At 47.8% G+C, this 22,767-nt stretch overlaps 1 long non-coding RNA gene across 1 annotated transcript; it reads right to left on the bottom strand.

The window, feature by feature from the left end:
* Positions 1-10,135, bottom strand: LOC129460523 (uncharacterized). The gene is made up of 4 exons (XR_008650246.2): positions 9,947-10,135; positions 6,127-6,201; positions 4,462-4,582; positions 1-914 (listed from the first exon to the last, which is right to left on the bottom strand). It is a non-coding gene; the product is annotated as an uncharacterized lncRNA (long non-coding RNA).
* Between the last annotated feature and the right edge of the window lie 12,632 nt (positions 10,136-22,767).

The raw sequence follows: 22,767 nt of genomic DNA, 5'->3' as shown, positions 1-22,767 counted from the left end.
CAGTTAACAATCATTTGTTGTATATTTAAAAATAAGAGTATTTTGCTTATAACACAATGAAAGGTAAATGCTTGAGGTGATGGACACCCCACTTACCCTGATGGGATTAATATACACCGCCTGCCTGTATATATATGTATGTATATTTTTAAACAAACAGCCAAGTTCTTTTTCCCAGGAGGCAGCCCAGCCAGGGTGGAGACCAATAGAAGCACAGTGCACCTAGATCCACACTCTGCTGAGAGCTTCAGTGAAAGAGAACTGAGTGCCTGAGAAAGGCAACTAGGGTTGGGATAATAATCAAATCCAGTCTGAGAAAGGAGAAGGGCACTCCACACAGGTGGGAGAGAGGGAGTGCTCGTATGGAGCCAACCGTCTTACAGTCTTGGAGGAATTAAGGCATCATAGACGTAGGGTCCAGCCACTTCAGTCCTTCCTAGAAATTTAATATATTTAATATGACTATAGCTCAAAAGCCCACCAGGGGGCGATGCAGGACAACTTATTGCTTAGCGCTGCAGGGTTACATCCATGATTTGTGTAATTCACAATGAGTGCCTTAAAACTCTGGGTGGGGTGAAAAACTCCTGAAAACTGGAGGCCCAGGGCAGTCCAATGATAATCCTAAATAATAGCTTGAAAGGGACTGAGCTAGGAGTCCAGAGACAGAGATTCTAGTTCCACTTCAGCTTTTGCATTTATTTTTCCTACGGCATATTTCTTAATCCCCCCTAGACCTGGGTCCTCAGGGGTCAAAGGAGAGGAGTGGGCCGGCACATCCCTGAGCTTTTCCTGGTGCAAGCTCCTGCCCGTGCTGCTGGGAGTGCAGCGGTGTCTGTGGAGCTGTAGAGGGAAGAGGCGCTCCCGCGCTGAGTCTACAGGTGCTGTTTGCTCCAGTGAGTTTGAGAGGTTTTCTAAGGAGAGAGACACATGGCTTTGGAAATTAACACTTAAGTTTTTTATTTTTATTTTTAAATAGAGACTGGGTCTCACCATGTTGCCTAGGTTGGTCTCAAACTCTTGACTTCAAGTGATCCTCCCTCCTTGGCCTATCAAAATGCTAAAATTATAGGCTTGAGCCACCACACCTGAACAGAAATCAACAATTCAACCTGGTTTTAGAAAAGGTCTGAAGCACACATCACTGGCATCCTTTCCTCCGACCCTCTCCGCATTGTGCCAGCCTCACCCTGTCTTCTCCCTCATCCCATATTCCCCACCAGGTGACAGTGGAGCAGGAGGCATGGCTTAGAGGCCCAGAGCCTGGAGTTCAGATCCAAGATTTCCAGAGACTCGGGGAGGGCTTCTAAGTCCCCTGACCAGCAGCAGAAAAAAGGGCCCAGTCTGTGGCCGTGGTTCCTTCCTCAGGCAGGAACATCCGGGTCATGCTCTCCACCCTTCAGAGAGCTGCCAGAAGCCCATCTCAGGTGGGCCTCCTACCCCTAACTGACCGCAGTCCTGCAGCTGCCCGAAAGCTTGAGCCAACATTTGCTGTGTGGAAGAGGAATCCTAATTCAAAAGGAAGTTAATGGAGAGAAGGTCGTTTTCTGTGGAGAGCTCCCCCCTCTCCAAAACATCCCCCTGTAGGTTGGCCACCAGTCACCTCGCCATCTGATGGACAAATGAGTTTTGGAAGACAGGCTGGTTAATCTCATTTACAATATCAAATTAATTCCTGCTGGGGCCATACAGAGCCAGTTTCAGAGGGACATTTTTACAAGTGTCTGCTCCACTTTATGGGGCATGGTTAGCAGACGGCTGCATGGCACAGCCATCTGAGCTCAACAGCTTTCAGCCCAGAGGGTCGTGGAGGGGCCTTGCTTGGCCTTTGGGTGCAGACATTTCTGCTCATCCCCTGAGATCTCACAGATACTGTGCAGGTTAAGGTGGTCAAGGGAATTTGTCAGCCAGGCAAATTGCACAGCAGAGAGAGGCCTGGAGCATGGGCAGTGCCGCGTGTATGCATGCTGAAGAGGCAAAGAAAAGGCTGAAGGAAAAGATCTCAGCCCTTCTCTTTAGGTAGACATTCATCCCATCATTCAGCACTTCGTGGGGGTCTACCATAGACAAAGGACTTTACAGGAACCAGGCATTGGTAAGGCCAGGTCCCTTAACAGGGTCACAAAACCCAACTCTTTCTTTTTCAAGAGGCAAAAACCACAATCACAGTGACATGGGAAAACAACACAAAAACAAAATCCCCTAAAATTTACAAAAAAAAAGGTCTTGGTTAATTCACACAGCTACACACTCACAGGGTCTAACAGGTGGTCACTGAGAGATTCAGGCATTCAGAGCCAGGAGTTGGTTTCCATTGCCTGCTTCTGCTTTACTCAAAGTTGGCTTTGTGCTTGGGCAGGATTTCTCCCATCCCAACCAAAAATGGGCCAGTATTTCAAGCCCGAATCTAGAGACCAACCTGCCTTGGACCCACGCATGTCCCATGCTCACTTGTGAATCAATCACTATGTCCATAAAGTAGAATAAGATTGGTCAGCCCAGACAATATGCTGTAGGATCAATCCCACCACACCACACAGATTAGGATTGGGTGGCACAAAATTTCCCAAAATAAAACCAGGATGCCATGAGCAGGAGAAGGGTGAATGGGTCCCAGGCTAGCCACTAGGATTACTCTACTCATGCAAACAAGGAATGTGGATAGGGAGGAAGCTCCGGGAGAGGGGCTAGTACAAGGAGGGAGTAAGACAAGACAAGAGCTCAGAGACAAATAGACCAAAGGATGCTTGAGTAAAAATCTGAAAGAATACAGGTCCATCATAGACAAAGAGAGCCATCGCAGACAGAGCTGAGGGTGTGCGCAGTGACCTAAACACACACATAAGTGCACACACAAATACACACACATAAGTGCACACACAAATACACACGCATGCACACACACACACACGTAGACACTAACCCATGTGTGCAAATACATGCACACACACACGTACATACACACACACACACGCACCCTTACACACAGACCTGAAGAATGTCAGCCCTATAACTGCAGACTCTTGGTTAGATGTGTTACACATCTTGTTGCAATTTAATCAGTGCAATAATCCTGTGAGAAAGCTAACATTTCGTAAGGTTTGGGGTGAGGCTTTTGAACTTGCTTTTCTTTTCTTTCCTTTTCTTTTTTTTTTTTTTTTTTAAGACAGGGTCTCACTTTGTCACCCAGGCTAGAATGCAGTGGTATGATCTTGGCTCACTGCAACTTCCGCCCCCTGGGCTCAAGTGATTCTCCTGAGGAGTTGGGACTACAGGTGCCTACCACCACACCCGGCTTATTTTTAAATTTTTGTGTAGAGATGGGGATTTTCCATGTTGCCCAGGCTGGTCTCAAACTTCTGGCCTCAAATGGCCCACCTGCCTCGACCTTCCAAAGTGCTGGGATTACAGAAATAAGCCACTGCACCTGGCCATATATTTGCTTTTTTTAATTAATTAATTAATTTATTTATTTATTTTTATTTTATTTTATTTTATTTTATTTTATTTTATTTTATTTTATTTTATTTTTTGAGATGGAGTCTTGCTCTGTCACCCAGGCTGGAGTGCAGTGGTGCAATCTTGGCTCACTGCAAGCTCTGCCTCCCGGGTTCACGCCATTCTCCTGCCTCAGCCTCCTGAGTAGCTGGGACTACATGTGCCCACCACCACGCCTGCTTAATTTTTTTTTTATATTTTTAGTAGAGATGGAGTTTCACCATGTTAGTGAGGATGGTCTTGATCTCCAGATCTCGTGATCTGCCCACCTCGGCTTCCCAAAGTGCTGAGATTACAGGTGTGAGCCACTGCACTCAGCCTATATTTGCATTTTTAACAAGTTCCGTGGTGATGCTGAGCCTGCTGTTTCAAAGCCCACTCTTAGAGACCATTGTCCTACTGTACAGTAAGGCACGCTAGCAGGGAGTCAAGAGGGTGTCCAGTCAGTGAATCTTCAGAACGTTTATATGTAGGGGATTTTATTTGGAGCTTGAAATCAAATGTAAATGAAGTGTCAAATATCGGGGCCCAACTACACTGAGAGAACACAGTGCCCTGTCCTTGATCTCAGGAACAACCCATATATCTGAGAAGACCTAGAAAGCTGGAACATACCTGGGGCTGTGTTCTTAGCTGTTTGATATGGGCATAGGTGGTGCCAATCACTCCATGTGAAATCGTAAGGAAGTTGGCTCTGTACCAGGGATCCCAAATGGTGATTCCTGAGAAGCAACTCAAACCCACCTCCAGCCTGCTGTCTTCCTCCTCTGGAGTGGGACAGGCATGCACCATGGCCAAAGACCCCTGGGTACATCTGCCTTTAGGATAACTCTGTGGAGGCTGCTCAGAACCACTCAATTCCTGTTCTTCCCAAACCCCAGGGAGGCACACGGGGAGAATGGTCCATGCTAATGGCAGCATTTTCTCTTTTCAAGTTTAGTCAATTTATCCTTTTGCACTCACCTCCATTCCTCATCTCTCCTTCCTCCGCTCCAAATCTGGGTCAGCTGGGAGCCACACATCACAAATATGGTCCATCTATACTTCTGCGTGTTCAGGGGAGCAGTCGCCAGCCTCCTGCCACCTAGAAGCAGTAAGACACCCGAGGTTGGGGGAACCTGACATGCTAACGCCTGACTACGGAAAGCAAACGCCATGTCCAGAGGCAGAATTGCTGCTGTATCAGTCCGAATACTGATGCAGGAATCAGAAACCACTCCAGCTATTTCAAGAAAAGGGGGCGAATACTAGAAATGAGACACTTCCAAAATCCCTGGAAGGCCTGCAGGGGCAGGCTCTGTAGGACTGGGACCAAGGACCTCACCGCAGAACTGGTCCATCCAGAAAACTGTATGCTGCTTTTGCTATAATCAGGCAGGAGGTGAATCATCATGTCTTATCCTAAGCACTACCTCCAGGTTCCACCAGCTTGTCAGTGATACGGGGATCAAGCAGCACCTCTGCACCTGCTGCACACACACCAGGGAAATGGCTACCTCCCCTCTTTCATGCAACTTAGCTGCAAGTCAAGTCTCATAGGACAACACCTGGTTGGTGGAACCTCAATCAGATACAGAGCCCTCGCTGGGAGGCGCCTTGGAGTTGGAGCTTTTGCTTCCCGCACCCCTGCAGTAAAGGAACAGCCACTAGAAAAAGACTAGAACAGATGTTGGGTGAACTAATCTACTCTATCCCTCCTGGGGACTGGGGCCTCAGAACGCTTAGTGTCCAAAGTAAATTCACCACAAACTGGTCAAGAACAAAGCAGATTTACTGCTTCATAAAACTAGAAACCCAAACACGTATGTGACTTTCAGGTGTGGTTTGATCCAGGGACTCAGAAAAAAAAGTCACTGGAACTTCATGTCTATCTTTTCACCCGGCTTCCCAGCCTAGGTCTCAGGTTTCAGCTTTTGGATAAAGGATTTAAAAAGGCACCATCCCCCCGTCCCCCCAGCATCCAGTCCACTGGGAAAAAGTCATTGCTCTCAGTGGCACCTGTGCTCATCCTGGGGACATTCTCATGGGACCTGCTTGGGTTACAAGATGTGCCATGAAGTAATCACCATCTCCAGGGGTATCTGAAGGGCTGATTGCTCCAGGCGCCTTGAACCAGAGGGCCCCAGAGCCTACCTGGAGCCTGTGGACTAAGCGTGGGGTTGGTGTTGGTTTTCTGGGGGACCATATGTTTGACCTTGAAGATAGAAAAACACAACACAGTCACCTCTTCTGGGATCTCCTGCCATCCCCTCCATCTCTTCCACCCCCTCCTGCCTTTTATACTATGAGCAACTTGGGCCACTAGACATGGCAAATGCTCCCAACAGACCTGGCTCACCTAGATCTGTGAGTGGCCCTCCTCATTGCCGTTACCGTTTCTTAGAAAACCCTTAGATTCTGGGTGGTTTCTTCCTTCTCCCAGCAGTGGAGACTATTTTAGCACAGCCTCGTTTGCATTTCCAACCTGCCTCCATGTCACTCCCAGCCCTCACTTCTCTCCTCTCTAATGTATTTGTTTGGTTTTGCTTTAATTTTAATTACACCTTCCAGGGCAGCATCCCCAGAAGGTCTCATCAGCTGGTGGATTCAGATCGATAAGGAAGTTAAATGATGACACAGATGACTGACCTCCGTAGAGTTCCAGGAGACATAATCCACTGCCTCAGGGATGAGAACTTGAGCTCTGTTTGCAGCTATTCATTTCTGAAACACATTATAATAGTCAACACTAATTAATTGCCTACTACATACAGGCAAAGTGATAAATGCTTTATATGCTTTGTCCCTCATCCTCCCAACAGCCCTAAAGGATGTATATGTATCACTGTTCTCATTTACAGAGCAAGATTTGGGATTCAGGTGACTGTTACCAAACAAGTGACTGCTGAGGGCTGAAACATGCCAGGCACTTCTAGGTGCTGAGGGTGTGGGCAAAAGAAGGTGAGAGCCAGTTTCTGCCTCCTGGGAAAACAACCTGGAGAGACAGAGTTAGATACTAAAGACAGCGCCAGTGTGAGGCAGTGTATACTGAATCTCTGAATGCAGAATGCTGGCACTTGGGCAGATGAAACTCTGGGAACGCTTCCCAGAGGAAGTATGATTTGAGTTGGGACTCGAAGCCCCTCCTTTGCAAGTAGCACCATCCAGTTTAAACACAGCTGATGAAAAATTCTCATGCTTCGTCTAACATGATGATTGCTTTGGAAGAGAACAAATGTGGACATCAGCCTCTGGCAGAAGCCCATCCTGGGAAGCCCCTCTCTGCAGTCCCATGTGCACATCTGTCCTCTTCTTAACAGACCTTGCACAATTTGTTCCTGCCACAGAGCTCTGGGTCAGCAACTTTTTCCCGTTATATTTAGAAAAAGTAATAAAATGGTTCTCCCCACAGGCTTTGCCAACTGGATGGTGTTATTTCAAATTAAAAAACAAAAGCAAAAACTGGAACAAGGAAGGAGACAAAATTACCCACTTGAGGGAAGGAAGGCACAGAGATCAATCGTGGGGCTCATTCCAGGCTGCTCACAAGCTGCCCCCCAACCCCGACAAGGGTGGATCTTGGACTCCAATCCTGGTAACTCCCTGATGTCACCAAGATGTGAGGGATGCCTGGCTGTGCCCCACAAGTGTAGCACAAGGTCTACAGAATTGCAAACCCCTGCTTTCAAATCCTGATCAGATATTTAGCAATTCTGCATTAACCTCTCTGCCCTCTCACTCATTTGTAAAGTGAGAAAGATAATAATATCCGTCTCATCTCATTAAGATGAAGGGAGATGATACAGTGAGGCCCTTATATGGGACCTTGCACATAGTGGGAGCTTAGTAGATGGCACTGATCCTGATTACTGTGGATCACATTGCTTGTTAATTGATTTTCCTGGGCCCACACTGTTTAATCAAACATGAATCCACTCTCTCTGCCTAAACACAGAGAGAAAAGTGTGCGACGAGAGCAGCACTCAGCATGAAGGGCTCTTTTGTCACAGGCAGCCAGGGGGACTGGATTTCGGGTGCAAGCAGGCTGCTGATCATCTAGGGAGAAACTTCAGCGCCCACCTGCCTGAGGGCCTCTGGAAGCCTCTGTGGGGACAGAAGGCTGATTTCTGTGTAAGGTTTTCCTTTGCCTATGGAGGGGTAAAGAACCCAAAGTTCCCTGGCAATGGGGACAGTCCCCAGAGTGGGTGGCAGAGAGGCACACTCAGGGCACCCTTCCCCATGTGCTCCCAGTGGGAACTTCTAACATGGATGCAAGGGGATTATGGAGCCCAGGACGATGTTGAAGCCTGGCTCTTCTAATTTCTTAAAATCCAAATGTGCACAAGGATAAAAATCTATTTTTTCTAAAACAATCTTTGCAAAAATGATCATCATAATTAATTCCAGATACAATGAATCCAGAAATTTTCCTTAGAGTGTTATTTAATTTTGCAAGACTCATGTGACTTTTAAATATCAGTCTTGGGAAGAAAAAAAATTTATTCTTTGGGCATCCTCTGTCCACACTGATATCTGCAGAGCTACAGGGTTCTGACTGGTCTTCAGCCATTATGTGCACACTCTGAATGCTCACAGTTCCGATCACAAGGCCTCTTCCAGCCACGTCCTTGTCCCTCCGGCCCTAGTCTTGAGTTGGAAGACACTACAATGTCCGCCCACTCGTAAAGTGTGAGGAACTCCTGTGTCTGCCTGGTGCTGGCTATGAGGGGAGACAGCATCTGCACAGACCTGGGCTGTGAGGTGCTGTGGGGTCTGCCCAGTCCTGGAGAATAAGGGAAGGGTATGTCTGCACCGTCTGGGCCATGTGGGACTGTGGCGTCCGCATGGTCCTGGGCCTCATGGGACTGTGGCGTCCGCACCATCCTGGGCTGTGTGGGACCCTGGTGTCCGCACCATCCTGGGCCATGTGGGACTGTGGCGTCTGCACTGTCCTGTGCTGTATGGGACTGTGGCGTCTGCACTGTCCTGTGCTGTATGGGACTGTGGCGTCTGCACTGTCCTGTGCTGTATGGGACTGTGGCGTCTGCACTGTCCTGGGCAATGGAGACTGTGGTGCCTGCCAGTCCTGAGTTGGGAGTGACGATTGACAATTTTGTGTGTGCAGTTCCGGCCAGCCTAAGCTCTGAGGGACTACGTCCATCCCAGTGTTCCAGGCCACTGTTCTAGGTTTTGTGGAGATCCAACACCAGGGATGTAGAAGTAGACCCTGCAGTTTTCATCATGTCCACCTGGAAACTGGCATAGGTCCTCTCCAAATCCAGATCTAGAAACTGGCATAGGTCCTCTCCGAATCCAGATTCTCCTGCCTTTCTGGCATTTCTGTTTCCTTTCCTGGTGGACCAGGTGCTTGTTCTCATCTCAGAGACCTTTCTAATGTCGGCATGTCCTCCTCTCAGCTCTCATCCACCCACCCAGCTCAGCCCACACCTGTGTGCCATGTTGATAATGGTCAGTGCAAAAACGAGTTTCAGTGTGGAGGTTTAAACAGGACCAACACAGAAACAGGGGGGCTTCAGAGGGAATCCACACCAGACCACCCACATGCCCTGAGATTTCTTTAGCGTGCCAACCGCTGGCTCTGAATGACGGTTGCTGCTCCCTGGATTTGTCACCAGAAGTCCCCGTGCAGTTTTAACAACTCCATGAAGGGAAGGTCCAAGCCTCAGGAGTTCCCCCATCTCCCTCCCCACCGCTTGACCCCACTGTCAGCCGTAAGACTCCTGGACTCGAGGGTCATGGTCCTGGCCTTGGGCAGGATAGTGTCCACCCTTCTGTGACCCCTGCAGAATCTGACAGGAAAGTTCAAGAGGGACAGCGAGTCACTGAGGAGGGGCTGCCCAGGGGAAGGACAAGATAGAAAGGGCCATGCAGAAGACCAGGGTAAATCCTAAAAAAAGGGGTAAATCCCAAAAAAGGCTCCTCACCAGGAGGGCCACGTCATGAGGAAGGGCAAAGAGGAGTTGCCCTTCTATAGAAGCTCATTGCCAGGGAGAGGCAATCACAGATGAGGGCACGTTCCCAAGTTCCCTTCACAGAAAAGGGCGGGTCATCGGGGCTCCCCTCACAGAGGAGGGCGGGTCCTCGGGGTTCCCTTCACAGAAAAGGTGGGTCCTCGGGGTTCCCTTAACAGAAAAGGGCAGGTCCTGGGGTTTCCCTCACAGAAGACAGCGGGTCCCTAGGAGCCCCTGACAGAGAAGGGTGGGTAACCAGGGGCTCCCCCTCACAAAAAAGGGCAGGTCCCCAGGGATCCCCTCACAGAGGAGGGAGAATTTCTGGAGTTCCTCACACAAAGGAGGGAGGGTCCCCAGGGTTTCCCTTAGAGAAAAGGGTGGTTCTCCAGGTCTTTCCTCACAAAAGAGAGCTTGTTCCTGGGGTTCCCCTCACAGAGACTGGTGGGTCCCTATGGCTCCCATCACAGAGGAGGGTGGGTTCTCAGGGTTCCACTCACAACGTAGAGCGGGTCCCCAGGGCTTCCCTGACAGAGGCAGGTGGGTCCTCAGGGTTCCTTTAAATGGTGGGTCCCCAGGTCTTTCCTCACAGAAGAGGTCTGGTCTCCAGGGTTCCCCTCACTGAAAATGGCGGATCCTTTCTTCACAGAAGAGGTCGAGTCTTCGGGGTTCCCCTTAGACAAATGCATGGGTCCTCAGGGCTCCCCTGGCAGAGGAGGGCGGGTCCTCAGAGTTTCCCTCACAGATGAGGGCAGGTTTCTGCAGTTCCCCTCACAGAAGGGGGTGGATCCCTAGGGCTTCCCTTACAAAAGAAAGCTGATCTGGGGGCTCCCCTCACAGAGAAGGGCAGGTCCCCAGGGTTCCCCTTACAGTAAAGGGTGTGTCCTTAGGGCTTCCTTCACAGACGAGGTCAGGTCCCTAGGGCTCCCATCACAGAAAAGGTTGGGTCTCTAAGGCTGCCTTCACAGAGAAGGGCAAGTCCCAGTGGTTCCTTTCACAGTAAAGAGCAGGTCCTCAGGTCTTACCTCACAAAAGAGGGCTTGTCCCCACAGTTCCCTGCACTGATAATGGTGAGTTTTCAGGGCTTCCTACATAGAGGAGGTCGTGTCCTTGGGGTCCCCCTCACAGAAAAGGGCAGGTCCCCATACCGCCCCTCACAGAGGAGGGTGTGTTCCCAGGGTTCCAGGGCTCCCCATACAGAAAAGGGTGGGTCCCCTTCTCCTGGCTGGAGACACCCATTCTCCAGCAACAATAATAAAGATTATCTTTGGGTGCTGGAGTCTTCTGGATTCCTGAGACTGGGCCATGTGGAGTGTGTAGCCTGGCGGGAGAGGAACCAAACAAAGACCATGGAAAACCACGAGGCAGGCAGGGAACGCAGTGCATGTGTGTAAGTGTGTGTGAGAGAGTGTGTAAGTGTGTGTGTGTCTGTGTGCTTGTGCATTTCTATGTGTGACTGTGTTGAGTGTGTATGTGTGAGTGTGCATGTGTTTGTGAGTGTGTGTTGAGTGTGTATGTGTGAGACAGTGAATGTGTGAGTGAGCACCTGTGAGTGCATGTGTGTGCGTGTGTGTGTGTGTATGTTTTATATGCACTTGTCAGGAAAGGCTTCGCTGACAAGCTGTTACCGGAGCCAGGACCTGAGATATTAAGGGAGGGAGCATTTCATGAAGAGCGAGGAAGCCTCCAAACAATTGCAGGAAAAAGTCCCTGAGAGTGAGGTGTGGTGGGGACAGGGGAAGTGGTGCTTTAGAAAGGGCAGGTCAAGGCCCCTTACTTAAGTATGCAGATCAGACTTCCCTTCCTCCTGCTGTTTTAATCTAGAATGGTTTCTGGCTTTAAGTAGTTAAATGTCCCTTTAAATTGGTTTATCCTTATATTCAACAGTATTTTGGTGACCAGCATATAGATCTCTAATAGATCTCTATTTTTTGGTTTAAGAAACTAGGGATACAAAAAAAAATTATAAAAAGCTAATATAATAGGCCCCAAATGCCAAAGACCATTTTATTTTTAATTAAAAAAAAAGCATTTCAACTTTTATTTTGGATTAAGTGGTGCAGGGGCAGGTTCGTTACATGGGTATACTACACGATGCTGAGGTTTGCGGCACAAATGATCCCATCACCCACGTAGTCAGCATAGTACCCAATAGATGATTTTTCAGCCCCCTCTTTTCCTGCCCCATCTAGTAGTTCCCAGTGTCTGTTGCTCTCATCTTTATGATCATGTGGGCCCAATGTTTAGCTCCCACTTATAAGTGAAAATATGTGATATTTGGTTTTCTGTTCCTGTGTTAATTCGCTTAGGATAATGGCATCCATCTCCATCCATGTTACAGCAGAGGACATAATCTCATTCTTTTTATGGCCGCATAGTATTTCATGTCATATATGTCCCACACTGTCTTTATCCAGTTTACCATAGATTGATTCCATGTCTTTGTTATTGTGAATAGTGCTTCAGTGAACACATGAATGCACGTGTCTTTTTGATAAAATGCATTATTTCCCTTTGGGTATATACCCAGTGGCGGGATTCCTGGGTCGAATGGTAGTTTTGTCTTTAGTTTCCAAAGACCACTTTGAATCCCATTTGAGTTATTTTATTTTCAGCTTATCTTAAAACCTAAAGGTATTAGTTTGTTCTCCTGTTGCTATTAAGAAATAACTGAGACTGGGTAATTTGTTTTTGAATGGATTCTTACTTTGTTGCTCAGGCTGGAGTGCAGTGGCACAATCTTGGGTCACTGCAACCTCCGCCTCCCAGGATGAAGCGATTCTCCTGCCTCAGCCTCGTGAGTAGCTGGGACTACAGGCATATGCCACCATGCCTGGATAATTTTTGCAATTTTAGTAGAGACAGGGTTTTGCCATGTTGGCCAGGCTGGTCTCAAACTCCTGACCTCAAGTGATAACACCACTGCACTCCAGCCTGAGCAACAGAGCAAGACCTTGCCTCATTAATAATAATGATAATACAAAATATCCATGGAGAAAGACGGCCATCCAGAGAGGGGAACCATAGTCTGCTGCCCAGGACCAGGGCAAAAAGGAAGGGCTCTGATGAACCAGACCAACTGCCTTCAGTCTCTACCCAGGGAGGGTGAGCCATTGATCCAGCCATACAGCTCATTAGAGGCAGAGCTAAAGCGCAAGCAGGACCCCTGGATCCTGAGCTGGTGTTCCCCTTTCTACCACAGGGCCCTGGCAGACAGTTTTTACTCCTGCGATGAAGCTCTGGAGCCAGAGAGAGATGAGGAGTCCCCTGGCTTGTCCTGGGGCAGGAAAGAGAGAGGCAAAATCCTGAGAGCTCTTACCCCAAGGTGGAGTCCTGGACTCACAGTCAAGGTCTGGGCCCCATGCACCACGTGGGTCCTAGTTAAAGGGCGGTTGTAGCAGATGCCACCAGAGTCCTCCCGTCTTCCCACAGGACTCCTCATTCCGGTGCTCTCTGCTCTGACTTCCAACAGCCAGGACCTGCGTTCTTTTGCCTGAAGCCTTTCCTTGGCTGTTAGGACCCTACTAGGTTTGAAGTGATTGAGAATCAGCACTCTTAGGAGCAGTCTAAAAATAACCTACAGGGGCCAGTGGAGAAATACCCCAGCTCGCTGGCCCATCAACAGGGAAAACTCTGTGTGCCCTCCCAGAGTTCCCCATGGGATTCAGCTCCACTCGCCCATGGTGTTGGCTGGCTGCATAGCTGCACCTGATTGGTGGTTTTCCTTTTTCTTCCTAATTTCATCTAAATAAACTACTTGCCCTCAAATCTTCATCTCAAGATCTGCTTCTGGGGAACCTACACTAAGATCCTCTTACGTATAGAAGAGGATGGAGGCTCCTAAACATGTCTCTCTCAGTGTTCTCCAATAATAGCTGTTCCAACCATGAGAAAATCGGAGTTAACAGATGTTTATTGAGCACCTAGTTATCTATCAGTCACTTTATCAAATGCAGAAAGAGCCAGATAGGAAAGCATGACACAAGGTTATTCCTCTCAGGAGACATACTAGCTGAGAGTGTGTGGCTTAAGCACCTCAAAGGTAAAACAACTGCCTAATGAAGAAAATACGGTAAGGGCATTTGTCAAGGAAAAATCAAACTTCTCTTTTCCTCTACTCTCATACTCAACGCAGACCACTTCTGTGGCCAGATGCATGGGCATCCCACACACTAAGCAATTCTCCAGCAGACACCAACTGGGTGTCCTGTATTTTAATTCAATGCTGACTCCTTCTACCTGGAGTTAGAGTCAGATCCCACAGTCTAAGGGCTCAGTCTCACAAGGCTTCCCCCACTTCAGATACCAATTGCAAGTAGTAAGTTGCCATCTATGCATCTGACCCATCAGCTGTAAGTTGGGATTCTCACCACTCCCTTGGGTTTGCTTAATTTGCTAGGACAGCTCACAGAACTCACGGAAGCATGTTTACTGGTTTATTATAAAGGATGTCATCATGGACACAGATGGGCAGCCAGATGAGGAGAGTCACAAGCTTAGGTTTGGGGTGGAGCCTCCATGCCTTCTCTGGGTGTGCCCCACTCTCAGAACCTCCAAGGGTTCAGAAACCCAGAAGTTCATCAAATCTTGTTGCTGAAGAGTTTTTACAGAGCTTAGTCTCCAGCCTGCCCCCTACTCCTTCCCAGAGGTCTTCAAGGGGCTTAGAGTTCAACTCATTTGGCCTCCCTGAGGACCAGTCCCATCCTGAGAAGATCTAGGGGCCCTAGAAGTCCCTTCATTAGCATAAATTCAGGTGTCTTGGAAAAGGGCTGATTATGAAAAAGAAAAGATGCACCTATCACTCAGAAATTTTCAAGGGTCTTAGGAGCTCTAAGACAAGAACTGGAAAAAAATCACAAGTAGATTTCTTATTAATTATACCACAGCATTCACGATGTTAGTATCCACTCACTTATACCACAGCATTCATTACATTAGTGTTCACTCAACACAGCAGTCATTACATTTGTATTCACTCACTTATTAGCTATTAATGTGTAGACTTAACGAGTATTGGACTAGGCCACAGATGCTCAGAAATAAATGACAAGGTGTGGGTCTTGCAGGGGTTCCTGAGGATGTGAGAAGCAGGCGCACAGCCCTGGCATGGGAGTTGGGGGCTTGGGGAAGGCAAGTCCAAGCAGATCCTGCGGGAACCCTGAGGGGCAACATGGATTTCCAGGGACAGGGAGCAGTAAGTTAATGTTTTTCCCTCTGTGATGTTTGTTTGCTTCATGAATTAGGACTAATCTTTATAAAACCTCTGCAAAGGCTTCCATGGTCCTGTGAAAATCACCCACCATGGTTATGAAGCTTCCAGGAAAACTCACATGCACACAAATTCAATTTTAAACTATTAAAATGAGAATTAATGAGATAATATGCATGAAATGCAAAGTGGTCTAGGTTGTATAAATTCAGGGAATAATTATGACTGTCATTCCTAATGCATCCATTCATATGTTCATAATTGCTGAATTCTTCAATGTTCTTCAGAGTTTTAATTTTTTTTTTTTTTTTTTTAACGTTCTGTATGCTCTTCTTCTCGTCCCAGTATGAAACCAGCAGACTCATTTTACAACCTTGTTTTGACAGAGGAGGCCCAAGAGCCTGGTCTCTTTCCCAAGCAGCCATGAAGATTTCAGCTTTGGAAATGTGCCCAAAGCTCATGGCTGGAATGACCTGCACGGAGTCCTAGGAAATGAGCACCCTTGGACCCAACCCGGTCAGAAGGTCATTCCCCACCCGCTGGTCTCCCTGCTGTGCTTTGGAGCCACAGTCACCTCCAGAGTGACTTGGTTGCTGTCACTATTCTGGCCATCGTTTTTTTGTTTGTTTGTTTTTTGTTTTTGTTTTTGTTTGTTTTTGTTTTTTTAAAAGCCCCTGAGGAGGCACAGCTCTCCCCAGAAGGGCTAATTCCTCGTCTCACAGCAAGACAATTTGTATGAATTTTCACTAAATCTCGCCATGGCCTTGACTCCCCACCTGGAAGGACAACTTTATTTGCCAGTTTCCAGGCTCTGGAAGGCTGTGGATGCCACCAGCATCTCTTTTGTTTTTAAACACCATGTAAGGGTGGTGGGGATTTACAGGGACCACGTCGCAAGTACTTGAAACTTGTAAGGGTTCTTTTTATAAATGATTCTTTATCTGGTGACTGTTTGCATTGCAGTTTCTAAATTTGGAGTCCCTTGCATTGTTGCTTACTGCATTTTTAATTGACAGATTTTTGTTGGTCATCTATTGTGCCCTCAGCTCTGGTTAGTCCTGCACAGATGTAGAGAGTAGGTGTTTGCTTTGAGGAGTTTAGACTCTGGCAGGGGAGAGCCTGTGTGATGCACCTGTCTATCTCTCCCTCATAGCAGTGAATCACGTGCTGCCTTGATTTAAGTGCCCGTCTCATCTGTGAGCTGCCCAGGGATGAGGGCCGTACCATTCTGTTTCTGCTCCTAGCCCGCTGCCTGACGCAGAGCTCACACTCCGGAGATATGGGCTAAATGGATAGGGAAAGCTGTCTGTGGTGTTATGTGGGCACTTTCTCCGGGGCACAGCACCACGTACTGGGTGTGCAGTTTTGGGTGGAGTGCAGCCCGGCAGCTGGGAATTGGCAGCACTGATCACAACTATTCCCCCAAGCCCCCCACCTGTATTCCCTGTTGCCTCAACCTGTTAGGTAAGCAGTGGTGCCATGGCTTTTCCCAGAATGCTCTGAGGGAGGAAACACATCCCTGTATAATTCTCTCTCAACACAGCGTTCATTACATTTGTATTCAATGTAATTTATACAACCTAGACCACTTTGCATTTCACGCATATTATCTCATTAATTCTCTCCTTTCGAAATTAGCTGTTTTCAAGGCAGCATTGTGTGTCAACTGCAAGAAATCAGGCAGGAAGACTTATCACTCAGAGCTATTTTTCAGGCTGAAGGACACATCCAAACAGCATCCTCAGAGCTGGCAGCGCACTGTGAAAGGAGCCATGGCTGCCATCAACTCCAGGCACTCACAGTGCCCAATGACGATCTGACCTGGCTCATGATGCAGGAGGCTCAGGGCTTCCCAGGGGGTTGGGAATGCCCTTTGCAGGTTCCCACTGTGCACCATGCACCATGCCAAGTGGCCTTATCTCAAGTATTCCATGTGGTCCTCACAGGCCCAGAGGCAGTCGCTATGTACTGTCAGCCTCATTTGTTTTGCAGATAAGATCCCTAAGGGTGATCCAACTGCAGCTAGCAATCATTAAGTGCTTCCTAGGAACCTAGCAGGGTGCTAAGCCCTCCACCTGCATCATCCATCACTTTCAGGGCCTGCCGAGGTAAGGCAAGAGTGCTGCCCTGGGTGTGAAATGTAAGGAGACCCTCACTCTTAGGCTCCTGCAAGTGCAGGGCTGGCTACTGTCAGTTTTTGTGCCCCAGGCACCTCTCTTGCCTCACCTTAGCATCTCCCCTTCCAGAAAACATCCCTGCAAGGTAGAGATGATTATACTCATTTACTGATGAAGAAATGAGCTTTGGAGAGTGGCTTAGCTTATCCAAGGACACAAAGGTCACAGAACCTGGAGTTAGCCTCGCAGTCCTACGTCCCTAAGCACTGTACAACCCAAGGTCATTCTGCAGGTGCATGATGGAGCTCATGATGGCCTCATGTTGCCTTGCAGAAACAGCACAGATGCCACGTGAATGGGGCACTGCCCTTGCAGTTGTAGAAAGTAGGTGTTTGCTTTGAGGAGTTTAGACTCTGGCAGGGAAGCCTGTGTGATGTACCTGTCTTTCTGGGCCCTGAGAAGACCTGAGTGTCCAAGGCCCCTCTCCACTCATGAGATGCTCTGGCCCAACCTCAGGCAGCTCTGGTTTTTTGGCTGATTTCCTGCCACACGGGTGCCATGCACTCTAGGGAGAGGCTGTCCACACTGAACCTGCAGACAGTGTGGCCCCAAAGAGCAGGCCTCTAGAGCTACACAGCTTCATCAAATTGCAGCATCCCACTGCCTTGCTGAATGGCTGAGGCAAATTCCTTAATCTCTCTGTACTTCAGTTTCCCCATCTAGAAAATGTGTCCTAGGTCACGTGTTATGGAGGTTATGTGTATGACAGCAGTGAATTTCCTCATGCACTCATTTGCTACTATTTAAGTTTGACAACTTCTTGAAAAGGTTTTCCTGTCCCGTGCACTGATGAAACCATTCACCAAGTTCGTGATGTTGCAGTAAAGAAAGCTTAATAGACGTGAGGCCAGCTACATGGAAGAGAGAGTTATCACTTAAATCAGTCTCCCCGAAGGCTTGTGGAGGTTAAAGTTTTTCAAGAATAGTTCAATGCGCAGAGGAGGGAAGGGGAAATGTTGATTGGTTGAAAATGGAAAAACAGTCCCCATGCGCTGAGTTCGCCTCTGGATGGGGCCGCAGAACCAGATGAGTCATGAGTCTGAGGTGTGGGTGGTAGGGTCAGTTGGTTGCTAAAATTGCAAACGTCTAAAAAGGCAGCTCAAAAGAGTTGTACAGTGGATAGGGTCACAGGACTGGGAACCTAACTTTGTGTCCTTGGGTAGGCTAAGCCACTCTCCAAAGCTCATCCTCTCATCAGCAAATGAGCATAATCATCTCTACCTGGCAGGGTTGTTTCCTACAGAAGGGGAGATGCTAAGGTGAGGCAAGAGAAGTGCCCAGGGCACAAAAAAGACAACTTATTGGAAAGGTCCAATAGGAATTCATTTACACCTCCCACCTTTATAGTTCTGCTATTCACTGTACTATGTGATAGACATAGCACGTTGCCGCCAAATACTAGCATTGCTTTTGGAAAATTAAGATGCCTGTCATCTCTTAATGCACTAGAAAGAGGAAATTAGGAACACAAGTCCAAGCCTAAAATTTTAGTACTTCTCCATGAAGACTAGTGCACACATGTGAGAGGGCATCCAGTTTGTCTAGATAGTGATGCAGAGCGTTGGATCACTCATAATTGGCTATATTCTCCAGAAAGTCTAGTGAAAATGTTATGCCATAAGTAACAGCAGAGTAACATGAAAACAGAGTTATTAAAAAGTGCCAGGCACTCTTGGTGCCTCCTCCGAGAGTTGTCAGGGTTATTTAGGTTGCTATATGTGGAAATGCTTCCAAGAACACCTGACACTTTCTTACTACTCTGTTTGTTATTCTTATTGTTTGGCGAATAGACATATTCAACACACACAGTGTTAAGAATGTGAACTAATTATCAATATTTACGAATCCAAGGGATTTATGTAATCACATGGATTTCCAGCTTCTATGAGAAGTCAGAAGTGTTGCCAGTGCTGGGTTGACATGTCCGAGTTGTCAGCAAGCTCCCTCCTGCTGCCAGGGTCTTCCTCCCAGATGCTGAGGTCCTGCTCGTCCATGCCACTCACCTGGCCCCGCACAGCATGTGAGTGTGCACCTCCTGATTTAGTGTTTGCTGTGCACCTGGCATAGGAGCCAGCAAGATGCAGTCACTACTTCTCAGTTGAAGCAACAGAAAAAAAAAATTCAGGCTAGGATATGAGTCTGGAGAGTGTGACTTGGAGTGAGAGCCTTGTGGGGAGACTATACACCCTGGGCTGAGACTGGATGGACGCCCTTTGTCTAGCGTGTCTTCTGAATGTGGAAATCATAGGTCTCCGCTGAAAGCTTTAGTCAAGGGAATGTTGCCAGCTTGAAGGGGTGGCCCACGCTCTGATGTGTCCTCACCTGTTAACTTACAGCACTTGAAACTATCCAGGTACTTGGCAACACCTTTCTGGTCATCTCTCAAGGACAGATCACGCAAAGGACACAAAAAAGATGTCCAGCCTGGTCATTTGGCACAGGCAAGCTAAACTCCTCCCCAGGGATGCAAGTTCCTGCCAGACTGACCCCTGCCCACCCTCCTGACCTTATTTTCTGCCTACTTTCACCCTGCCCCCAGGCCTCAGCCATACTGTTCCTCCCCCATTCCAGGAAGTTTCAATTGTTTTTCCCTCTCCCTGGCTCACTCTCCCCTGCACCCCCTTCTCATGGCTGCCTCATTCTCAGCTAAAATGTCCCCTCCTTGAACTGTTCCTGAACCCCAGTTCCTGTAACTACCTCTGCAAAGAATATGACAATCAGAGAAACTTAGTATGGCTGATTCCATCTTGCTTCTCATCTGCAGCCTGTCCTCGCTCATTCCTGGGCATAGGCCAGGCTAACTATAGAAGGAATTTAGTTGATAGTTTAAAGCAAGGATGACAATAACCTTTCTTAAAATGGAGCCACCTTTAAAACAAATGAAAGCCCACAAGATTAGGATTATGAGGGACAGAATTCTGCTAAGATGTAGGCATAGACAAACAATAACCAGCCATTGTTTCCGAGGTCACATCTGTGACCTACCCAATTGCTCCCGTAGATAACCTCACTATTGCAGGACCCAAGTTGGGCCTTTTGAGATGCGTTTTCATACTTTTGCAGTTTTGGCAACCAATTGACTCCACCTAGACCCTCGACTCATGACTCAACTGGTCCTGTGGCCCCACCCAGAGGTGAGCTCAGTGCATGAGGACTGTTTTTCAAACTCCTATGATTTCATTCCCAACCAACCAACATCCCCCTTCCCTCCCCTGCTCATTGAACTATTCTTGAGAAACTCTCACCTCCACAAGCCTTCAGGGAGACTGACTTAAGTGATAACTCCCTCTTCCATGTGGCTGGCTGTGGGCGGCAAGCCACCCAGGCGCCGAGGCAAGAGACCGAGGACACGAGCTGTTCCAGTATAATAAAATATAAAACAAGAATAGTCATACCAGATATAGATCTTAGATATGATTATATATGAATATCATTAATCATTAGTTGGTAGTAATTACTCTTTATCCCAATATTATAATAATCCCTGCTCTATAATCATAACCTAGGAAAAACCAGACCATACAGAGATAGGAGCTGAGGGAACATAGTGAGGTGTGACCAGAAGACAGGAGTGTGAGCCTTCTGTTATGCCCAGACAGGGCCACCAGAGGGCTCCTTGGTCTAGTGGTGATGCCAGCATCTGGGAAGATGCCCATTGCCAGGCAGACCGTGGTCTAGCAGTAGCAAAAGGTGTCAAGGAACAACACCTACTACTTAGCAGACTGGGAAAGGGAGTCACCTTTTCCCTGGGGGAGTTTAGAGAAGACTCTGCTCCTCCACCTCTTGTGTAGGGCCTGACACCAGTCAGGCTTTCCTGCAGTTATCCGGAGGCCTAACCATCTCCCTGTGATGCTGTGCTTCAGTGGTCACGCTCTTAGTCCACCTTCATGTTCCATCCTGTACACCTGGCTCTGCTTTCTAGATAGCAGTAGTAAATTAGTGAAAGTACTAAAAGTCTCTGATATGTAGAAATAATGGCAGGAGCTGTCTTTCTCTTTGTCTTCTCTCTCTCTCTCTGCCTCGGCTGCCAGGCAGGGAAGGGCCCCCTGTCCAGTGGACACATGACCCACGTGACCTTACCTATCATTGGAGAAGACTCACATTCTTTACCCTGCCTGTTATTTATTTACAATAAATAACAGCGAAGCCAGACATTCGAGGCCACTACCGGTCTCCGCGCATTGGTGGTAGTGGTCCCCCGGGCCCAGCTGCCTTTTCTTTTATCTCTTTGTCTTGTGTCTTTATTTCTACACTCTCTTGCCACCGCACACCGGGAGAGACCCACCGACCCTGTGGGGCTGGTCCCTACAGCTGGCCTCACATCTATTAAGCTTTCTTTACTGCAACACCACGGTCTCGGTGAATGGTTTCATGGGTGTAGTGGGCAGGAAGAACTTGTCAAGCAATTAAATTCCTCATAGCCACTTCCTATCACATCACTATTTCATTTCTGTTGTGGCTCTTATCACCCACAGGAATTATTTCATTTATTGACTTTCTACCCTCAGTAGGTTTCCCCAGGCAGGAACCTCAGTGCCTTGTTCACCTCCGATAACCCTATGCTTGGAAGGTGTGTGGACATACAGCTGACAGAGTAGTGTGTCTGGATGAATGGTCTGCATGTTTGTGCTTGGTAACTGTCTGTTAAATGAACGCATGAATTGAGAAGAGTTTTATTTTAGGAGACAAACATGTACACAGCCAGTAGTGTAAGGACAGGGTACCTCAAGAAAAATGCAATCAAGGTGGGAGGGCGCATGGCAGAAGAGTCATTCATTCTATCCAGAAGATCAGGGACTTCCTGGAGGAGACAGCATGAATCATCCATCTGAATCAAAAGAGATCAGCAGAAAGAAGGCAGCAAAACAAGCCTCCCTGAATGGATGTCTCTCAGGCAGCCATAAGTATGCTCACAGATGACTATCAAAGATCTCTTGAAAGAAGTCTTTCCAAATTCCATGTGTCTGAAGAGTGTGTTGCTTCTGTCTCATGGAAATGAAGCAAGGTAGAAATTAAGATAGTAAGCAACTTTGCACGTTTCTCTGCCATTTTGAAGCACATTCAATACAATTTTATGCCATTGCTCTGCCCAGTTGATTTATGTTTCACTATAGGAAGCTCTATATTCTATTTTCTATGCAGGTGAGTCCTTTCTGTTTGATTAATGGTTGACTCCATGTGGCATTTTTGTGGCCAGTCCTGGAAATCCAGGCAAGCAGTTCTTGCATAGGAATACAGATTCTCCCTGACAGCACCGTTTCTATCAGAGAGTCGGATGTTATCTCAATGCCATTCCATCCCTCTTGATTCCTTTGTTGGGAGCTTTAAAGCCTGCTACAATGAGAGAACAGTGTTCAGCATTCAGCACACACATGCACATCTACACACTCACACACACAAACATGTCAATTAATGAAGAAGTCTTGGTGTAAAATGTCTCTGCTTTTCCTGCTGTGGTTGGATAAAGGTTTCTCCTGGCCTGTGACCTGATCTGTCTTCCCAGTTCTTTTTCCCTGTCTTAGGCACACTTTTCCACATTTATTGAGTCAAGGATCTGCATGCAGGGAATTTACTAAGAAAATATGCTCTTGGCCGGGCACGGTGGCTCACGCTTGTAATCCCAGCACTTTGGGAGGCTGAGGCGGGTGGATCACGAGGTCAGGAGATCGAGACCACGGTGAAACCCCGTCTCTACTAAAAATACAAAAAAATTAGCCGGGCGTGGTGGGGGGCGCCTGTCGTCCCAGCTACTCGGAGAGGCTGAGGCAGGAGAATGGCGTGAACCCGGGAGGCGGAGCTTGCAGTGAGCTGAGATCACGCCACTGCACTCCAGCCTGGGCGACAGAGCGAGACTGTGTCTCAAAAAAAAAAAAAAAAAAAAGAAAATATGCTCTGGGGGACCCCACAGGAAGTTGGGGAGTGGACTCAAAGAGGA

Source organism: Symphalangus syndactylus, chromosome 13 (genome assembly GCF_028878055.3).
Source record: "Symphalangus syndactylus isolate Jambi chromosome 13, NHGRI_mSymSyn1-v2.1_pri, whole genome shotgun sequence".
NCBI lineage: Eukaryota > Metazoa > Chordata > Mammalia > Primates > Hylobatidae > Symphalangus > Symphalangus syndactylus.
Note: the sequence above shows the minus strand (reverse complement) of the source record. Positions and strands in the feature narration are given on the sequence as shown.